Source organism: Aythya ferina (genome assembly GCF_964211825.1).
Source record: "Aythya ferina genome assembly, chromosome: 3".
NCBI classification, from domain to species: Eukaryota; Metazoa; Chordata; class Aves; order Anseriformes; family Anatidae; genus Aythya; species Aythya ferina.
Window position 1 is genome coordinate 80,425,861 of NC_140298.1, and position 20,489 is coordinate 80,446,349.

General features: G+C 37.7%; 1 long non-coding RNA gene across 4 annotated transcripts in view; it reads left to right on the forward strand.

Moving 5' to 3' along the window:
* LOC311434802 overlaps positions 1-5,437 on the forward strand; it is a 34,668-nt gene extending 29,231 nt beyond the window's left edge. For all 4 annotated transcript variants that reach the window (XR_014691738.1, XR_014691739.1, XR_014691740.1 and 1 more), the window contains 2 exons: positions 2,901-3,057; positions 4,896-5,437. This is a non-coding gene — a long non-coding RNA (uncharacterized lncRNA). The remainder of the gene's footprint in view (positions 1-2,900; positions 3,058-4,895) is intronic.
* Positions 5,438-20,489: the final 15,052 nt, after the last annotated feature.

Consider the following 20,489-nt stretch of genomic DNA (forward strand, 5'->3'; position numbering starts at 1 on the left):
ATATCCTTTTATAGAGGCTTCAACTAGATCAGGATGGGATCTGATGCAGTATATCCTCTTTTCAGCAACCCAGTTGTTAACATGTACTTAAACCTTGTTGCTTAAGATCACCTCTGAAGAGAGACTGCCTTGAGAGCATTCTTAAGGTTCAATATGTGCTCAAGTATTTTGATGAACTTTATTACTTTGAAGAATTTTAAAAATTTTGATGGAAATCCAGAAATGAGAAGGGTTCGGGCAAGTAATTAATAGAATTTGAGAAATGACTTTTTAATGTAACAAATACAGGTCAAGAAAAAAAAATAAAATGATTTTTTAAAATAAAAAATGTGTTACCAGGACTAATCTTTAATCTAGTCCACAAAACAAGCCTTTCTTTCCCCTCTTACATGAAGGTATCTGGATAAGGAATGGAGATATCTGTGAGAAGTAGTAAGGCTCACATCAGAGAGTTCAAGATGAAAATCTTGTTCCAAAAAAATTTCTGTGCCGACGACTGCCTCCTAATCCTGAAGGATATATGTATAGTATACTGGGCCTTCCTGTCTTTCTGTCAGACCTGTCAGACTTGAAAATTTAGTGGAGTCCTGTACTTCTACTTTGGAGCATCCCAGCTCTGTGCTGTGCAGAATAAGGCAGAATACAGGACAGAGGCTACCGTGAAGTACCCTGTTGTATGGATATGCCCTGACAGCCTGTGATTCCCTCAAAAAAGGCAGGATTACTGGATTCAGAAGGAGGAAATTCCCCCAGACCCTCTCCTGCAGTTGTGTTCCTTGTCTCTCCTTCCATGCATATCCATGTTCCTCTAGCCTTCTAGGGACCATGTTCCATCACATAGTGCCCCGTTTCCACAGCAGTGGAGGGGACATGAAGCTGTCTTGCTCTCCAGCCTGACCAGAGCACTTTGTGAATGGTGGGAGTTGTCAGTCTGAAATCTCTAAGTGATGTGGTATTGAACCAAATACATCCAATTCTTGTGAGCATGAAGCAACTGCTAAGCCAGTGTTGTTGGCACGTGGGCACAAACAGCATCAACTCCCACTGGAGAGAAGCTTGATAACGTATTTAGAGACAAGTGAATGCTTTGTTCTGTGGAGGATTAGAGACTGTGAGTCCTGGTTAGAGGACATTAGAAAAATGGGAGTTTTGGATACTCCTTGGGTATCAGTGGTAGTTGGTGAATAGGCAATTCCATGTTCACCATATGACATTTTCTGATAACATTTGGGGTGTATAACCACCCTACATGCACTACTGGGAGCACAGTTCTGGGTGCATGTTTATTACTTGTAGATGCCTAAATCTGTTTTTATGGCTATTTCTAAGTGTTTGAAGTAACAATCACAGAATCACAGAATCACAGAATTTCTAGGTTGGAAGAGACCTCAAGGTCATCGAGTCCAACCTCTGACCTAACGCTAACAGTCCCCACTAAACCATATCCCTAAGCTCTACATCTAAACGTCTTTTGAAGACTACCAGGGATGGTGACTCCACCACTTCCCTGGGCAGCCTGTTCCAATGTCTAACAACCCTTTCAGTGAAGAAATTCTTCCTAACATCTAACCTAAAACTCCCCTGGCGCAACTTTAGCCCATTCCCCCTCGTCCTGTCACCAGGCATGTGGGAGAACAGGCCAACCCCCACCTCGCTACAGCCTCCTTTAAGGTACCTGTAGAGAGCGATAAGGTCGCCCCTGAGCCTCCTCTTCTCCAGGCTGAACAAGCCCAGCTCCCTCAGCCGCTCCTCGTAGGACTTGTTCTCCAGGCCCCTCACCAGCTTCGTCGCCCTTCTCTGCACCCGCTCAAGCACCTCCATGTCCTTCTTGTAGCGAGGGGCCCAAAACTGAACACAGTACTCGAGGTGCGGCCTCACCAGAGCTGAGTACAGGGGGACGATCACCTCCCTAGCCCTGCTGGCCACACTGTTTCTGATACAAGCCAGGATGCCGTTGGCCTTCTTGGCCACCTGAGCACACTGCTGGCTCATATTCAGCCAACTATCCACCATCACTCCCAGGTCAAGTTAAATTCACAACAAGTTAAATTCAACTTTGTGTCACAGAAACTGAAGAGAAAATGATCAACAAAACTGTTAGAATAAGGGGAAGAAAAATTAGGAAACCACCTACTGGAGAGTTGGGGCATATAAAGATAAATCTTTGCTGAAGAAACTGAAACCATTTTATAAAAGCACTCTGATGTGTCTTCGAAACTCCATTTCACATAGAGATAGCAATCTTGATTCTCAGCTGGTATAAACTGTCAGAGATACATTGAAGCCAATTTCCTCCAGCTTCTGATCTGGCCCAGAGATATCATCTACTGCTATCTACACTAGTATCATCTAGTATCATCTTTACTGGCTTCAGGACCAAATGCACATGTCTGTATATGGCTTTGTATCTGACAAATACTCAGAACTATGCTAACATAGAAAAGAAGAATAAATATTACAGAATAAAATGTGTACTAACAGCTGAGAAGTTCTGTGTACACGACAATTTGCTGATTACTTCCTAGTTGCTCTTTCTATTTATTTAAAAGATGTTTTCCCTGCTACTAGTAGCATATTCCCTGCTACTGATTGCAGGTGTTGTAGTAATATACTGCTACTGTTTCATGTAAAATAGATAAAATATGTTATACAGTCAGGGAAATAGTGGCTAGGTATGACTACTGCATTGTTTTCGTTAACAAAGTGTTAATCTTTTCCTTCTTTTTATGCTTGTATAAAAAGGGGGGCACTTCAGCAATTCAAAAATTTGCAAGCAGTCAGTTAGAAAGAAAAGGCTAATGTGGACAACAGGCCGAGGTTTATTTTACAACCCTTTGTCAAGAGTGTTACAGAGCCTCACAGCTCTCAGATGGATTTTGGATGACGTTTTCCTCTTACAGAAAGCGTGTGCATGTGTGCCTGTGCCTGATCTCCTAGGGAAAAGTAAAAGGTAAAAGTCTTCTACCCATGGAAGTAAGTTCAATGATGCTAGCCTGCAGGGACACAGGTCTGGAGATGTGGAGTGTGATGGTACCAGCCGCAGGAATATTGCCTGAGGTGAGAGATTCCAGTAATTTTCCTTGCTGTTATGGGAAATGTCATCTGTAATTCCAGTTTTGGCAGGTTTTTCTGTAATTATTTGTCTGTTGGACACACCTTTTGCTGGAACAAGACACTGCCCCTCCGGCTGTGATCTGGCAGATATCAGCAGTGCTGCTGCCTTTGCTTTTGTACTAACACCGGCATCTGCATGGCTCTGCATCGGAAAAGAGCAGGGAATTAACCTTTTTTAAATTTATTTTTATGAACAACAACAACAAAACACCAAACCTATTTTTTTAGCTGGATCATATCCTTGTGCTGGATCAGTGAACAGTTGTGGAAATACTTGTGCCACCTTTCAGGTGGGCAGCAGGTGCCCTGGGAAAGAAGGGGTGGTGGCTTCTTCAGGCAACTTCTTGAGACACAAGACCAGGGAGAATTGAACTTTCTCTTGTGATCATAAGCCGCAAAAGACACCACTGCAGGCAGAACACTGGGGCTGCTGCAGCAATCCCTCCAAGCCCAGGCAAGGTCTTGATGTGCTAAAAGCAAAGCTTAAGACTTTTCTTTGGTACTGACTTGCCTACTTCCTCTCAGCAGCAGCACTAAACACAACTTGCTGTCAGTGTATACACAGGACCATATTTCTAACACCTCTGCCACCATTCAGTATGTGAATTGTGTTCTGGCACACGTTTTTAAAGGGCTGTATCAGCTCTGCATTAGCATGTAGGCAGCTCAAGATAATATCTGAAAAACCTGTGAGCAGACAAACCCTAAAATTAGTATGCCTTGTGTAGATTTGGCCTGAAGATGGGTAAAAACCTGATCTGTACTAGTCAAACTGCAGTTCAGCCTTAGCTCCACAGCTCTACAGGCATGCTTGGTCTGGTACTCAGCAGCCACCTTTCCTGCACCTGTGATCCAAGGCTGAGATGTGGGTAGGTCCTTCTTTAGGGTGATATGACTCTTTTTAAAAGGAAGATTCTTACTTACAAAAGGATTTTCTCAAGGTATGTGGTGTTGAAATTTTGTTTCTTAAAATCAACTCTTCTGAGAAATTCTGACATCAGAATATGATTAACTGTGCTATTCCTGTTGTATCTTGTTTCAGGAAGTCAACAGTAGTGCCATGGAAGTGGGAGGGTATTATTTTACATAGCACACAGATTTAATTTCAAGATGTATGCTGACAGCCTATGCTACTCTCTCTGTCATAATAAAATCAGATAATTAAGTTTAGAAAACCTCAAGTATTCTTTTTACTTGATCTTTAGAGCTGCTGCAAATACTTTTGCAGTCAGAAATACACATTCCTTTCTTGTGCTGTGACAGTAGAGAGCTACTGGCCTTATAGCTGCTTTATTGTATGAATGGCTCCGTGCTGGACATTTTATTTCTCTGTTACTATAAAGTTAGACCCTGAAGTCTGTACCTGTACACATTTTTTATTCCAGCACAGTTTTCTGTGAAGAAGATTTTTTTTTTTTTCAAATAGAACTAGTTAAATATGTCAGGAATTAGACCTGTATTTGTTTAGTGCCACTTGTTTGTTCAGTATTGTCAGTAGGTAATTGTTTCCATCTCAGGCATTTAAAATGCTTTAAAAGTCTAGTGCCTACAAACTAGCTCAAGTAATTATTTTTTTTTTTTTGATGAAAGACTTTTTCAGTTTTTCTCTAGGACTGTAAAAATAAACATAACTTCAGGATGGGATTTCAAAATATTTGTGGACAAATTAACTAATTAACTTCTTTTCCTTCTTTTTTTTTTTTTTTTTTTTTTCCTGGTTCTACATCAAATCCTTGTGTGGGATTTCCCTTTTCTAATTGTGAACTTAAATTATCACAAAGACAAGAAAATACAAGCAACTACTCCAGCACAGGAGCAGGTGCAGCCCCAGGGCAGGTTTCCTTGGCTCCTGAGACAAAGGCTGTGGTGCTCGGGACTGCAGAAGGTGCCAGGATCTGCCACCCTGCCTGGTACCTGCCCTGTTTCCATTAGTGATCTCAGTGCTTCACCCCCTCAGGCTCTGCCTTCCTGGGGACAGAGCTGGGAGGTTGGCGACAGGCCCTTCCAGGAAAGGTGGAGACAATGAAAAACTGAGTCTTTTCTTCCTCACGACACACAAAAGACTGATCCAGATCCACTGCGGATTTGACTTCTGCTTTGGGCAGCACATCGGACAAGATGACCTTCACAGGCCCCTCCTAACCTAAACCATTTGATGACAATGTTTTTGTGAAATAACTTCCATACAGTGTAATTCATCTGAAAAGCATGAGCAGATTTTTTCATGTAGAAACTATTTACATTTATTGGGTATTATCAACATATAGAATAAATTACGAAACATTTCTACAATACTCTTCTTCATTGTTGATTTAATGGCGTTTTTTTTTTTTTTTCCTCTGAAAATCTTCTTAATGTATTGATATATGGAAATTAGCTCCTGATTTATGAATAAAATGGATTATGCATGTCCTTAAGATCAGTGTTCTTGTCACCTATGCAATTTTACAAACATTTTTCTCTTATGCCTTTAGATGGATATGTGATCAATAAAACTATACTGAAATTCTACAATTTATGAATTAATTGTTCCAAGTAGCTGCTAAGACTGACATTAAAGAGGTGATTCTCCTATACCAGAGATACAGCAAGTATGTAGTAAAAATATATATAATGATAATATGTACATGATGAATAATCAAAGAAATCAAACAGTTTGCAAAGTAAAAGTGTATTTAATGAGCCAAATCCAGTTCAGAAACAAGAAGAAATGATTCAGTTTGTCCTCTGGATTATAGTTTAATAATAGTGACAAAAATATCTGAGCAGGCAAAGCAACCTATCAGTCAAACTGTGATACTATTACTTTTAAAAAGCCTTTTATTCCAAATGGTTCCATTAATTTTGTATAGCAATATGAGAGTATTGCAGTTACGTCATGCAGCCTTGAAGATTGTACATGAAGACCTGTGGCAAATTAGCTTTAGTGTCACATTCTTTTTTCTATTGGTAAGTTGGAGATAAACACTGTTCTGAACAGAAACACTGAGGAGAGCAGGATGTTAAATTTGATTGTGTATCCTGCTTTTTAGTCAGCTTAGTATTACCTTTAAAAACTTGCAGGGTCTTCTGCAGCCTTTGTACAAACAGAAAATAGTCACCTCTGTGAAAGCTTTTCTTTCACTTGCTGAAAATTAGTATCAAGCACTTCTACAATACAGTCTAGACAGGAAATTGCCTTGTCCCTCAGCTGAAAATTGATTAGGTAATTCATTACATCAGTCATCTAAGACACTTCATCCTCTGAAAATTTGTTTTCTGTGGCTCTGATAAAGGTAAGATCTATAGGTCTTCTCTTCCAAGTAGGTGAGTCATCTTAGGCTGGACATTTCATACGTTTTCTTAGGACAGCAATTTTTCTGTGTGGCTAAGCCAATTGAAGAAAAACATCAAACTTATCTGATGCTTATCTGTAGGGTGCTCAGGATACAGGACAGAATAAGCCTCCTATAAAGAACTTCTCATACTTGTTCTTTGTCAGCTCACAATCAATGGCTTTTGTTTGTGTCTGAAATATTTGCACTCCCCCAAGAAAATGCTCTCAGCAGAACTTAAAGAACTTATCCCCAAGATATTTTATTTCCATTGCTAGCTATAGATTTTTATTTATGTGTGTAGATCACAGCATATACATTAACTCTCTAGATCAGCTCAGAAAAAAAAATTGTTTATATCATACATTCTTCTGATGCATAAGTGCATCAGAAGTCACACTTACATTTTTTTAAATTTAGAGTCACTATGTGACATAGGTGAACCTAAAAAATCGGTCTCATGCTTTCCAGCCAACAGAAAAAAATACGAAAGTAAAGAAATGAAGCAATGTATACCAAATTACAACCAGGAAGAATTCAGGGAATAGGAAATCATCAACAGAACAATAAAGCTGAATGTGAGTTAAAAACATGACAAAAAGAAAAACAGTGAATAGATCAGTCACCATGCTAGCACTGATCTACACCAAAAAGTTTGACAAAGAAAATTTTGACTTGATTTTCCTAACTCTAGGATAAGGAAGGAAAAAAACCAAAACAAAACCAAAAAAAAAAAAAAAAAAAACACAAAACAAAACACTTTTTTTTTTCACTAGAGATGAATTGAAATTGTACATAACTGGTGAAGAAAATAAAGAAAAAGTACTGAACAAAAGAGAGACAAAATGAAACAGTTTGAAAAGATAATAGAATTTTTAACAGTGATTCATAAAAAGTTTTGTCCATTTTTCCCCTAAACATGTCATTTTACAAACTTGATTTGGACAGAAAGCAATCCTAGAAAATGCTGAAAAATCTCCTGAAGAAATATCATGAATGATTAACATATCCTTTTTATGTTACAACACTAGAAAAGCTGTTAAGTGGAAATTAAACCAGCTAGACATATAAAAGGAAACACATTCATCATATTTTATTGCCAAAAACAATTAAGAATCTAGGACAAACTGACTGTATAAGTAATTAAATGGAAATTATGCTTTGTAATGATTTTAAGGGGAAAGCATGACTTGAATGGCTGTTAGCATTTTATCACCAGTGTAATCTACTTTATTTAGATTAGTGGTCTACATTTTTGCTTACAATAGTTGCTCATTTGTCTACACTTCAACACAGTGTACAAATCAAAGTGTGGTTGCTTATAATAAAGGTCAGGCTCTTAGTATTAGGTGACTGAAAAACAAGATAGAAAGGAAACAGACAAAAAAAAAAATCACCTTGGGAAAATGAAGCAACAAACATTGGAAATAAATAAGACAGTCCTGGACAAGGTGTCCCTGCTTGGGTAGTGCGGTGGGACCAGATGACCTCCAGAGGTTCCTTCTCACCTCAACCATTCTGTAGTTCTCTGAAAACACTCTTTCTCCTCAAAAGGTTTCTTAAAGTAAATTCTAATAGGGTGTTCCACAAGCAATAGCTCTTCACTTTAGCAATTCCATACTTGTTAACAATTATTTTGTACATATATACACATATAAAAGTTCCTTAGTCCTGAGGTAAAGATACATTAATATTCTGAGAATATGACAATGAAAGCACTGCTGAAATAAGCTGTGGTTAGAAAGTAAATGTAAAAAAAGCTCTCCCTTTCACCATATTTTCATCTGTTCATTACCATCAAAGGTAAGAAGCACATCTCCACTTTTTACTTTTTTTTTTTTTTTTTTTTTTGAGGAACTAGCCTTACTGTTCAGTGACAGAAAGGAGGAGGTATTTTCTCATCATTTCAAGCTCTTGGTCACCACTTTCTTATTAATCTGGAGAGATGATTTATGAATAATAGCCTCGCTTTGGGGCTGAAGCACCACACTAGCACTGAATTATAAAGAAAATTTTGACAAATAATATTTTGACTTGATTTTCCTAACTCTAGAATAAATCCTCCCTCCCTCCCTCCCTCCTTCTCTCCCTTCCTTCCTTCCTTCCTTCCTTCCTTCCTTCCTTCCTTCCTTCCTTCCTTCCTTCCTTCCTTCCTTCCTTCCTTCCTTCCTTCCTTCCTTCCTTCCTTCCTTCCTTCCTTCCTTCCTTCCTTCCTTCCTTCCCTCCCTCCCTCCCTCCCTCCCTCCCTCCTTCCTTCCTTTACTAGAGCTGCATTGAAATTGTACGTATTTGAACACCTAACATGTAATTGAAATGATGTAACTGAAATACCTGGACAGATCAAGGATGTCTTTGAGAGATCTTCTGTCTGAGATACACAGTTCTCAATAAGTATCACTTTTCTTTTTTAGCAGCAATATGGATATCAGAATGAGGAGCACAGCTAGAGTTCTTTCTCCACTTAAATCATTTTTCCAAGGCAGTACCACACTCACAACATCTGCTTAGTAGATAAGAAAGTTTATTTCAAAAAAACTCAAGCCATGTCCAAGCAAACAGAAAAGAAGAAAATGTGAAAGTGGCAAATTAAGCATAATAACACAAATCACAGACCATCAACAAATGTTTTAAGGAATACTTGCTAAACCCATAAAAAATAGCAGCAAACTCTTCCTCAAAGCTGTGGGGGAGTCTCTGTTGGAGTCATTAAGGCCAATTGACATATAAAGGAGAGGATGAGACACAGCAGGAAAAACAAAACAAAACAAACAAACAAAAAATAATGGTATTTTGCATGTTTCTTCAAGCTGGAAGTCTTAGGAAATTCATACTCCAGAAGTCTTCTATACAAGGACAAATCAGGAGATCTGTTTTAAACTGAAATGTCTGTGGAGGAGGTTATAGAACAAATTTACAAAATGAACAGTAGCAAACTACCAGGACCATATGGTATTTACCCAGGAGATCTAAAGGAAACTGAGGATGAAATAGCTGAATTACTATCTGTGGTATGCAGTCTCTTTCTGAAAACTGCCTCTGTACCGCGGAAGATGTGGAAGGTGGTGATTGTGACAGTAACTTTTAAAAAGTATCTCATTTAGGAATTCTGGTATTACAGACCAGTGATCTGAGAAGTATGACACAATGTGGAAAAAATAATCCTAACTTTACATGCAGTGTGAGAAACTCTTTACTAAATACTACCACTCATTAAAAAAAAAAAAAAAAAAAAAAAAAAAGTCTTGGAAATTTAACACATAACTCTATGAAAAAGACAGTTTTATGTTCAGTAACAGTCAAGGAGGCAAGTACAAAATATGATAGAATTTTGGGGTATTACACTTATTTGGCATATGAGCCTCTTCTTAAAACACACACCAAACATTATTCTATTTTTTTCAGTTGTTCTGATAAGCATATTACCTTTATTACCAAGCCACTTGTATTGGTATGTCTTTAGACCAACACAGCAAGAACAATGCTACCAATAAAAGATCAGGAAATTGTTACTGCAGGACTTGAAAACACAACAGTGTGTCAAGCTATGACCCGTCTTTAAAATTGTTGCATTTCTGGTCCTCCCCCATCCCCCCACCCTCATCTCTCATCCTCAGAAGGGACAGAATTGGAAAAGGTTCAGAGAACAATAGCAGTCATCAAAGCAATGAAATAAAGTCTGTAAGAGTACCAACTAAATTGTTTAGGACTCTTCAGCTAGGGAAATACAACTTAATTTTGTATAGTTATCATGTCTTGGAGAAGGTGAACAGTCCATATCTTGTTCACCTACAAAAGCTAGTCAGAGATCAAATGATAATTTTGAGAGGTAAGTTGAAAATAAACAAAATTAGTTATACTGTAGAACTTTCCCACAAGATATTTTGATATTAGAAGCGTTCAAAAGCTTCCGGACAAATTAAGAGAGGAAAAATCCACTAGATATTATAAGCATAAATATAATACTTCTCATTCAGGACTTTGATGAACCACTACTTGCTGGAGATTGAAAAAGTATTGTGGGGAAGTAATGGCATATTCTGGTTTGTTTTTTAAGCCATTACCAACACACCTCCTATTTGTCACTGTGAAAGAGATGTTACGTTTCTGGATGGAGTTTTGATCTTATGCAGTAAGCTATTGCTATAGTCCCTCATTTTCATATAGGGATACCCTATATGTTACAAGGGATATCTAAGTTAATTTCTGAAGTCCCTTTTGCACTTGGTGTGTGGACAGAGTTTAAGTCACTACCTATGTTCTGTTTCTCTAAGGTATGCAGGGAATGGCATGGCTACTGTCAAGATTGGGCCTCTCAAGAATGCAAGATGCTTCATCAGATCTTGAATAAATGCAAATAAAAATACAAATAAAAATAAAAGAATAAACAGTGTTGGTCTGAAATAGTAAATTATTGTTTTGTATTGATTGCACGCAACATTGTACCTGTAAGGAAGTGTGTGAAATTCTGTGTGATAATCTTACTGAGAAGAAAAAGCAAAAATAAAACATTACATAAGGAAAACCTGTGCCCATGAATCCTTAGAGTGAGGGCAAAAATAAAAAGGAGTAAAAAATTATATTTTTTTCTGTAGCAGGATTTTTTTCAATGTACAACAAAATTAGATCTCCTCTCAGGCTTAGTAACTAAATATTACACAGTAATTAATTCCAAAATTCCATCAGGAAAGGGATTTATCAGTACAACTCTGTTGCCAAATTAGTGTTTTTTTTTTTTTTTTTTTTAGAAAGAGGTCCTCATGTGGCCATTTTCCACACAGTTCCTGATGATGGTGGTAGGAAAAAAAGAACATTCCTTGACAGTTTGAGCTTTAACTGCTGATGAGCATTTGACTTTTATGACAACCCTTGCTTTGTAAAGGTAAAAATGGATGTAAACTATTACCTTCTGCTTGTTGCTCAAGACCTTACAGGAATTAATTCCACCCTTTTTGGTTTCCAGAAACAACATTCAAACAAAAAAAATCACCCCTGCATTGACTGGCAATTTTGCTAGCAGCCCACAATTCCTGTGGATCAAATGACTGGAGTCTGACCTCATTTTTTTTCCATGGAGACAATAACTATAAAATAAAATTGCATGGACTGGTAGGTAGGGACCTATTCATGCAATTTAAACTGTACTCCATTATAGGAAGAATGAGTAGAATTTTGGTGTAGGAAATAGAACGACATTTCTGTCTCCAACCTTAGGCAAGTCAGCAAGTCACTTAGCTCTACTTTCCTCCCTCCCTCCCTCCCTCCCTCCCTTCCTCCTTTCCTCCCTTCCTTCCTCCTTTCCTCCCTCCCTTCCTTCCTCCCTCCCTCCCTCCCTCCTTTCCTTCCTTCCTCCCTCCCTCCTTTCCTTCCTTCCTTCCTTCCTTCCTTCCTTCCTTCCTTCCTTCCTTCCTTCCTTCCTTCCTTCCTTCCTTCCTTCCTTCCTTCCTTCCTTCCTTCCTTCCTTCTGAACCTGTTGATTCTTTTGTTGGTTCTTTCGTTCTTTCTTTTTTCTAGCTTTATATTTATGCCAGCAGAAGTATAATGCCAGCAATGCATGTCCTTTGCACTGCAATAATTCCTGATAGCTACCCAGATACAGTGGCTCTAAATTAATACAATAATCAATTGGCTGGACCTCACTTATTCAGGGAGATTTGACTTCACTTAGCCACTAGACACTAACTGTTAACCACTTTGTAACCCATTGTAATGTCAAAATTGTAAAGTTTTGAATCTTTCCTTGAAGTTTAACTATAGCCAGTATTACTACACACCAGCGTAGTAATGAGGAGAAAAATTTCATTTATTTGCTGAAATCCATGTGTTTTACATCTCATATGTGTTAAGCAGGTAGGATACTGGGTAGGATACTCCTCTGATACTGGGCTGGGTTCTTCCATCCAGTTGGGTTGGGAAATATTCTGAATTCAGTCAAATTTCTGAGGAGTCTCCTCAAATGATTTTTTTTTTCTCTCCAGCTGTAGCTCCTGTTGAACAGGCTTTCTTCAGTAAAGCAAAAGGCAAACAACCACAATATCTTTTTTTTTTTTTTTTTTTTTTTTTTTTTTTTTTTTTAATGGAAAAATAGCTCTGTGAAACAAGGGGTGAAGAAAGATAGCAAAGAGAAACTCAGTTTACTTTTTTTTTTCTTTTCTTTTTTCTTTTTTTCCTGCTAGCTGTATAACAATAAAAGTATTTCTAGATCTAACCCCAGAGTGTTTAATTCCATGGTGATGTTAGTTTGATTCATTTCATCACAACTGGCTTTTTAAGTTATTTTTAAAAGATGGAAAATTCTATGAAATGTGCACAGTTATAGCAATGAGCTAATAGGGAACAGCCTGCTACAGCCTAAAGTATATGAGACCTCACTTGCCAATCTAACAGTCATTCCTTGTTGGTATGATTGGATTATTTCATTGGATTATTTCCCAGATGGGCATTAATGTGTTTGTAGGGCACATTCAGTTAAAGGGTCAATGTTTATTAAAGCTGCAGATATTGCATTTGCTCTGAGCTTGTAATTAAACCAGCAGATTGCTCTCTGTTTTGCCTTTCACACAGTAGGCATATCATATAACAACTCTGGATAATCTTGCCACCTGCTTTTTACAAGAGCTTTAAACTAGAATATATTATAGGCTTCTTATATTAACTGAAATAATATTTGTCCATAAAGGTAAGATTTTCAAAGAGTATGATTTACACTCTGGAAGCAAGAAATTTCTATATTCAAAGACCTCAAAGGCCTCTACTTTGGTTTACAGATTTGTTGTACCTTCCTACAGAGTTCCCTGCTCCTGTTATTGAAATTGTGGAGGGGGGGCTGATCTTCTGCAAAATAAATGTGATTTAGGTCTATAATTTCTGAATAGATGATACTGTATGTATCCATTCTTGCATAACAGCAAGATACTGATCATATTGTGATTCAGTCATATTTTTAACGTGTTCAATATTATTAATATTTTTTGTCTTACAATTGTCTGTGCCTGAATTATCAATTGTATATATTATCAGAAAGATACAAAATTGTTTTTTCTTACCTATCTTGTCTCATCCAATTCCATTGTGTACTTTATTTTATATATTTTTATATGTGATATTATATACTGTTTCAGTTCAATGGTGAATGAAATTATGTTTCTTATACGTAATATATTATATATCATGTACCAGAAATTAATCATTGAAATGAAGCAATCTTTTTATCAGTAGTTTTAGTAACATCAAGCAGTAAAACGCAGTAGTCCCAAGCTAAGTTCACCTCTCCAAGACACTATTTCTGCCATTAAAAAAATCAGTATCCCTTGGCTTTGCTTTCCTTATTCTACCCTAGGAAGGAAGTGTCAGAGAAACATCCCCAGATTCAGCCAAGAAGAAATCTGCAGACCTGAAAAATGAAGGCAGAAAGACTTATGGGTGTTCAAAGCAAACTTTTAACCATATGTTATTAAGAGGCTTCATCTCCTTAAAGCCTCTTCCAATTGTACTGGCTTAGCACTATTCCAGAAGCTTACCAGTCCAATCACCCTAAAAGAATCCTAATCAGACCTTAAGCTGTAATGCTTCATTGACAGAAGAGCTTGGGAAGATGTTCCATTTGTGTCAGCCAATGGTCTTGTCAAATCACCGTATTTCCAACTTGTGGAGATAAAATAGATGAAGTGCTATTGAAAATCAAGGTCAGTCTTTTGTGTTTCTCGGTGGGCAAACAAGTTAGGCCTGCAAGTAATTCTTAGTAGCCTTGAATCATGTAAGATGGTTTGGATCTGCAATATGGGCCTGAATTAACAAAATATTGGGATGATGCTCTGCAGTAAGCATAGAAGTGTCCTTCAGAGCTGATCATAATGTCCATCCTAAGCGGACAGGCATTCTACAGGAATTCTTCAGGAATTCTGATCCAACTCCTTCACTCGCTGAGGTCTGTGGCCTCAACAACTCTCAAAACTCCTGCAGATTGTCTGTTGTCTTGCGTGGTGGTACTTCAGGACTCTGAAAATAGTACTGTTGTACTCTTGACTCCAGTGATGCACGAGACACTGGACTAGAGCTCTCTCTTTGGACATGTTATGGGAAGATTGATAATTAGACATTTATGATGTTGATTTTTTTTTTTTATTTTTTTTTTTTTTTGTGAGAAGAAGAAAGTATGATGTTTAAATGATTTTGATTAGTATTTTAGAGGTTTCATGGTTTCATCTGCTTGAAACATGTAAGACATAAGTGTGAAATATAAACTACCAAGATCAGGTTGGGTTTACCTGTAATAACTCAAGCAGCTATATTTTATTTGGTAGCAATTTGTTTTGATTTGCATGACTTCTGTTCCTAAAAGATGAGGGTTGAGCCCACAACAGCAAGGCATGTGATTAATATGGTTAGAAAAATGGTGGGAACATTCACTTTTCTGCTATTTTTTATTCAGCTGACCATCTGTGGTAGCCAATCTGTGAGTTTATTTGCTTGTTTGCAGTTTATCATGTAAAAGCAACACACTGCAGTAGCACCACTGAACTAGGATGCTGCCCACTTATGTTTCCCTTGCACTGGCTGCTGCATTAGGTTAAGAGCAGCTTGTGGAGTCTTGGTAAATTTGTTTCTTTCCTGAAAGCTGTTGAAAATACAAAGGGGTGAGTTGCTTGTGATGTGCAAGTGAGAGAGAGAGGCTCAACTGCTTTGTACTTTGTACTCAACAGTACAAAGTGGAGAATGAGGGGACATCCAAGAAAACGAGGGAGCAGACTGGGACTTAACAGTGATGGAAAGCAGTCTTCTTCTAGGGAGCAAGTGGAGATAGTAGAATTTGTTGCAAACCAGAAAGTCTCTGATTTGCAGAACTGAGGATAAGACTGAAGGAAGGGGTTGCTCCTATTATGACATCTGGGCCAGAGGAGAAATTTTCTTATAAATCTTCTGTTTCTGTTCTGCGTAAGTGTGTATGTTCATCTGAGTTCCTGTGCTCTAATAAGACAGCTTTTGGAAATCAGTGCTCAAGGTGTTCTAGGAACACACACAAAAAAGATTGACCTACCTTCAAAATTTGACCCAGTTCAGGTTCCCAACATACCACACTTAATAAAACTTTCTCCTGAAGTGTAATTAGCAAGTCTGAATGGATAAGATTAGTGTTGTCTAATAAAACTGATAACTTAATGCCTGCTCTGTGTTCCCATTTGATGCCTCAGCTGGCAAGACATTCCACTCTGTAGCCATTACTCCTTGGATTAGTTACCAGCTGATTAAATCTCAGGAAAGCTCTTGTATCTTGTGGACTGGGTGCTAGCCATGCCCCCTGCAAGCAGGTGTGGGAGCAGATATTTTCTGTTGATAGGGGGTTATGCCTTTGCAACTGTGCAGATCATCGTGAGTGGTAGCACCAGAGATGCAAGCCACAGATGGCAACAAGGGGATGCAGCTGTCTGCATAAGGCTTAGTATCCCTGAAGCAGCTGCACTGGGAATTTGGTAGATGTAGCATGGCTTATGTGTGTTGAGTGCTCTCCTTTAATCCTTCTGCCTTCACCTTATCTTTGCTTATTACATTATTATAACAAATGAGCATTGCTAAAGTACTAATAATTTGGTAACCTGTTGACATTGCCCCTAGCCCTGTGGTCTCTGGGTTCCTGTCTTAAGGTAGACTACACTTCACATTCATCACTTATTATTCTCTTGTCCTTTTTGTTTGTTTGTTTGTTTTGTTTTGTTTTGCTTTGCTTTCCAATTTGAGTAGGAACAATTTTATGTTCATATTTAACTATGGGCATCTGTCTCCTTGTGTAGGAAGTATAAATAGCGTTTTAAACAGTAATCCATGACACAAATTTTAACTGTTAAAGTCAGTCCCTTTTGAATCTATCACTGAAGTCAGAAGACAAATATAAAAGATAAGCTTAATAAAATACTTACATTTGATCTATTATTTAAATTCTGTTCAGTTTTGCACAAAGAGAAATTAGGGTTGTCCTTACACTTTTCACTCTCTCTTCTACAGCACTCTTTGTGTTCCTTTTATCTTCATTTGCTTTTTCTTTCTCTAGTCACTTCTAAATTGTTCCTCATGATCCTTGTCCCTTACTCCTTCCCATCCCATTAATTTATTTGATTAGCTATTAATAAATTCTTTTTATCTTGTTATTCTGTGTGCCATCATTAGTGCTTCAGTGCTAGCTCCAGAAGTGTACTCTATGACTTCTCTTGATCTTAGAGCAAATCTTTTTCCCTTAGGCATCCATGCAAAATTTGGATTAGTACTCAAGTTACATCCAATGGTTGCCTGATCTCCTGATCATGTATTACATACTCTCTGGAGGGAACCGGCTCTTGCTCCAGTCCTCTGGAGCAAGATTCTGAGGGAACAGATAGGCTAATTAGGTGCCCATTACCATTTGAAGAAGCTCACAGGGGTACTTACATCTTGTGGCACCTGAGGAGCAACAGAAGTAAAGCACAGTGTCACTTTTTCCCAGCTCCAGCCTGGCTGGAGTTTGCTAGCAGGTACCTAAGCAGATGTAAACCATTCCCAAACTGGAAATACTGCATAGATGCTAGCTTTGGTTCTGGCCTAAAGTGCAAAAGACCCTCTGTGGTTTTCTTTGGAAGAGGATTTTTCCCAATTTAAGATCTTTTTGCTTTGTCCTTGAGGCTACAAGGCAGCAACATTTTATGGCTAGTGTGTAACTCTGCCTCAATACTATAGGAGAGGCCAGGAAGTGGAATAAATAAGGATGCAGAGAAATAGAATTTGCTTATAATACTATTTATTCAGCATTTTTCTAATTCATTTGGAAAACGGAAAACATTAAATATCACAGCAATAGTTCCAGATAAAATATTTTTATTTTAAATGTTTTGAATTCAACAGAGATATCAGGAAGTAAAAGAATGAAAATTGTTCACACAGAATATATCAACTTGCATCAGCCAGAGAAGCTTGAACTACTGCTTGTGTGAAATTATTGGAATGTTTACAGGCAATGTTATTCTTACATCAGACAGTTTTCCCTCCTTTTCCTTCCTCTTTTATCCTTCAGAGTTTTTTCCTTTTTATGATTTTTCTTTCCCTTGTTGCTTGCTCATAATTTCTTAAATTTTCTCTCCTCACTTTTTGCTAGTTCCCTGTTTTCCTGTTCCAGTACCCCAAGTCCCTTTCCCCTTCCGCTGCCCTTTTGCCTTTTTGTTGCATTTGCTCAATTTTTAATTTCTCTCCTATGTGCCTTCATCCTTTCTCATAACTTGCTTCTTCCCTATAATTACATATCTGTTTCATTTCCTCTAACCTCTTTATAGTTCTATCTTAAAAAAAAAAAAAAAAAAAAAAGTGATGACTGTGAGGATCACAATGATGTGGTATAGCGAAGAGTATTAAGAGTGCTGGCTTCCTAAATTCTGTTGGCACTCCATTTTGTGTCCTTCCACATTCTGAGTATTGGTCTTGCAACTGTAAAATGGAGATTTTGGTATTTCCCTCCTTCAAAGAGTCAGGAAATATATTTGTGTGAATACGAATGTATTAGAAGTTTGAGAGGTTATCGCGTAAAGAAAAACAATGGCACCACATAAGGATAAAAAATAGTTAACTGCAAAGTGGCAACAGCTTGACAAATATTTAAGCAGTGGATGAAAATGCTTAAGTGCTTTCTAAACTGTGTATTCTCAAATTCATTACCAACTACTAGACAACACAATAATTTTTCCAACAATTTATTTCCCATGTGAACACTAGGGACAAGTAAATCTGAACATACTAGTAAAATAGTATTCGAGATACATCTCCTTTCCTACTCAATTCTGGAAGATAAACATTTTCTAAGACCAATATATCTTCCAGGTTATTACTAATAATGCAGAAGAACTGAACAAATGTTTAGCTGTAGAAATCAGCTATCAGTTTTTAAAAATTTGTAGTTCTGAAAAGAAACACTGAAAATTGAAACTTGATATAATGAAATAGGCAGGATACCAGATTTGTTTCATTTTTGTACAACCGTATTTTTAGAGTAGCCAGTTAATGTAAGAAATAGTGTATTTCTTACACATAGTTCAGAATTCACTTTACAATAAAAATGAAGTGAATAATCAAAGATGAAGAGTTAATGAAGTAGTGTTAGCCTCAAGAATTTCTTTCAATGGCTTTTTTGATGTATCTCTAACATATCAGTAGCATCAAGAGCGAAAACATTTATCTCACTACTGGAAAAAGATAAAAGATGTGATAATGTGGAAAATAACCTCCAGTTATAAAGTAAAGTGACAGTCAAGCTTTGGTGTAAAAGTGAATTAAACATTGGTAATGGACTATAAACATTAGAGACTTGGTTCACTGAAGACAGTGATTATAGTTCCACTGAGCCAGTTGGAGACAGGTTTTCACCCTAACTTTAGATTTAAACTTTTGCAAGTTTTCTTAAATAAACACTTGAAGCTCTTCAGCTTACCTGCAGGAGATATGTTAGTTGATCCTACAATTTAATTTTAGAGTTATCTGATTGACTTGAATCTGCATAACTACTTCCAGAACTACAAATCTGGAGTCTGGTGGTGTTGTCACTGCAATCCCTATAAAATGGGAGAAGCGTTTTGAACAACGCTTGTGATATTCTTGCTGAATGAAAACACGATCCTTTACTCATACTTTTGCTGGCACAATAAATGAGGCAAGACTGTTTGTAAATGCTTTATTTCAGTATATAATTTGTTCCTTAGCATGTTTTTCTCACGTTTACTACTGCTTTTTTTTTTTTTTTTTTTTTTTTTTTTTCCCTTTTGGAATTAACGTTGGTAAAACACAATAAAATATTACAATGAATAATCCAGGAGAGACCAAATAATAGATTAATAATGTTTAGTCAGTCTTTTACTTTTCTAGCTTCAGTGGTTCTAATGATTGGTAGTATAAATTTAGTGACAAAAACACCCAATAGTCATTATGCAGATAAATGCATTGCCTTCTGGTTTGTAATTCCTAGTAATTCCATCTCTCCTAGATTCTCTAGACATTTATATAGATGGAACTTAATGTCTACTATGGACAGTTGCAAATTTAAGCTAAAGCTGGGGAGGGACTCTTTGTCAGGGAGTGTAATGATAGGACAAGGTGTAATGGCTTTAAACTAAAAGAGGGTGGATTTAGATGAGATATAAGGAAGAAATTGTTTAGTATAAGAATGGTGAGGGACTGGCACAGGTTGCCCTGAGAATCTGTGGATGCCCCATCCCAGGGGGTGTTCAAGGCCAGGCTGGATGGGGCTTTGGGAAACCTTGTTCTAGTGGAGGTGCCCCTACCCATAGTAGAGGGGTTGGAACTGAATGGTCTTTAAGTCCCTTCCAACCCCAAATATTCTGTGATTCTATGATTTCTTGAAATATTTTATGTACATTTTAATAGAATTTTGCCTTTGGAAAGAATTCAGAAATAAGTTTATAAATAAAATTACACATTTGTGTATTTTAGGAAATGAATTTTCAATGAGTCAGCCTTATATGATGTGTATTTACTTTTGTCTTTAACATGTGCTGAGTATATTCAGGCTTCAGCTGTATGTGTATCTTTGCCTTTCTGAGTTTGAAGGTTCATTTAATCTTGTTGACCCCTGAAGACCGTTTCTCCTGAAGATGCCTGGCCACGGTTTTAATGGGAAGCTCATACAGCTTTTGTGTCCTACAACAATGGCACACTTCAAAATTGCTGAGTGCTGGTCACAAAAAAGGAATCTTGAACTACACTTCCTCTCTTATTCTAGTGGTGTCTGCTAAGTGACTTCTCAAGGCCTTCCACTTGGATGATCTGGACGAGGGCATCGAGTGCACCCTCAGTAAGTTCGCAGATGACACCAAGTTAGGTGCGTGTGTCGATCTGCTTGAGGGTAGGAAAGCTCTGCAGGAGGATCTGGATAGGCTGGACCGATGGGCTGAGGTCAACTGCATGAAGTTTAACAAGGCCAAGTGCCGGGTCCTGCACCTGGGGCGCAATAACCCCAAGCAGAGCTACAGGCTGGGAGAGGAATGGTTGGAGAGCTGCCAGGCAGAGAAGGACCTGGGAGTGATGGTGGACAGTCGG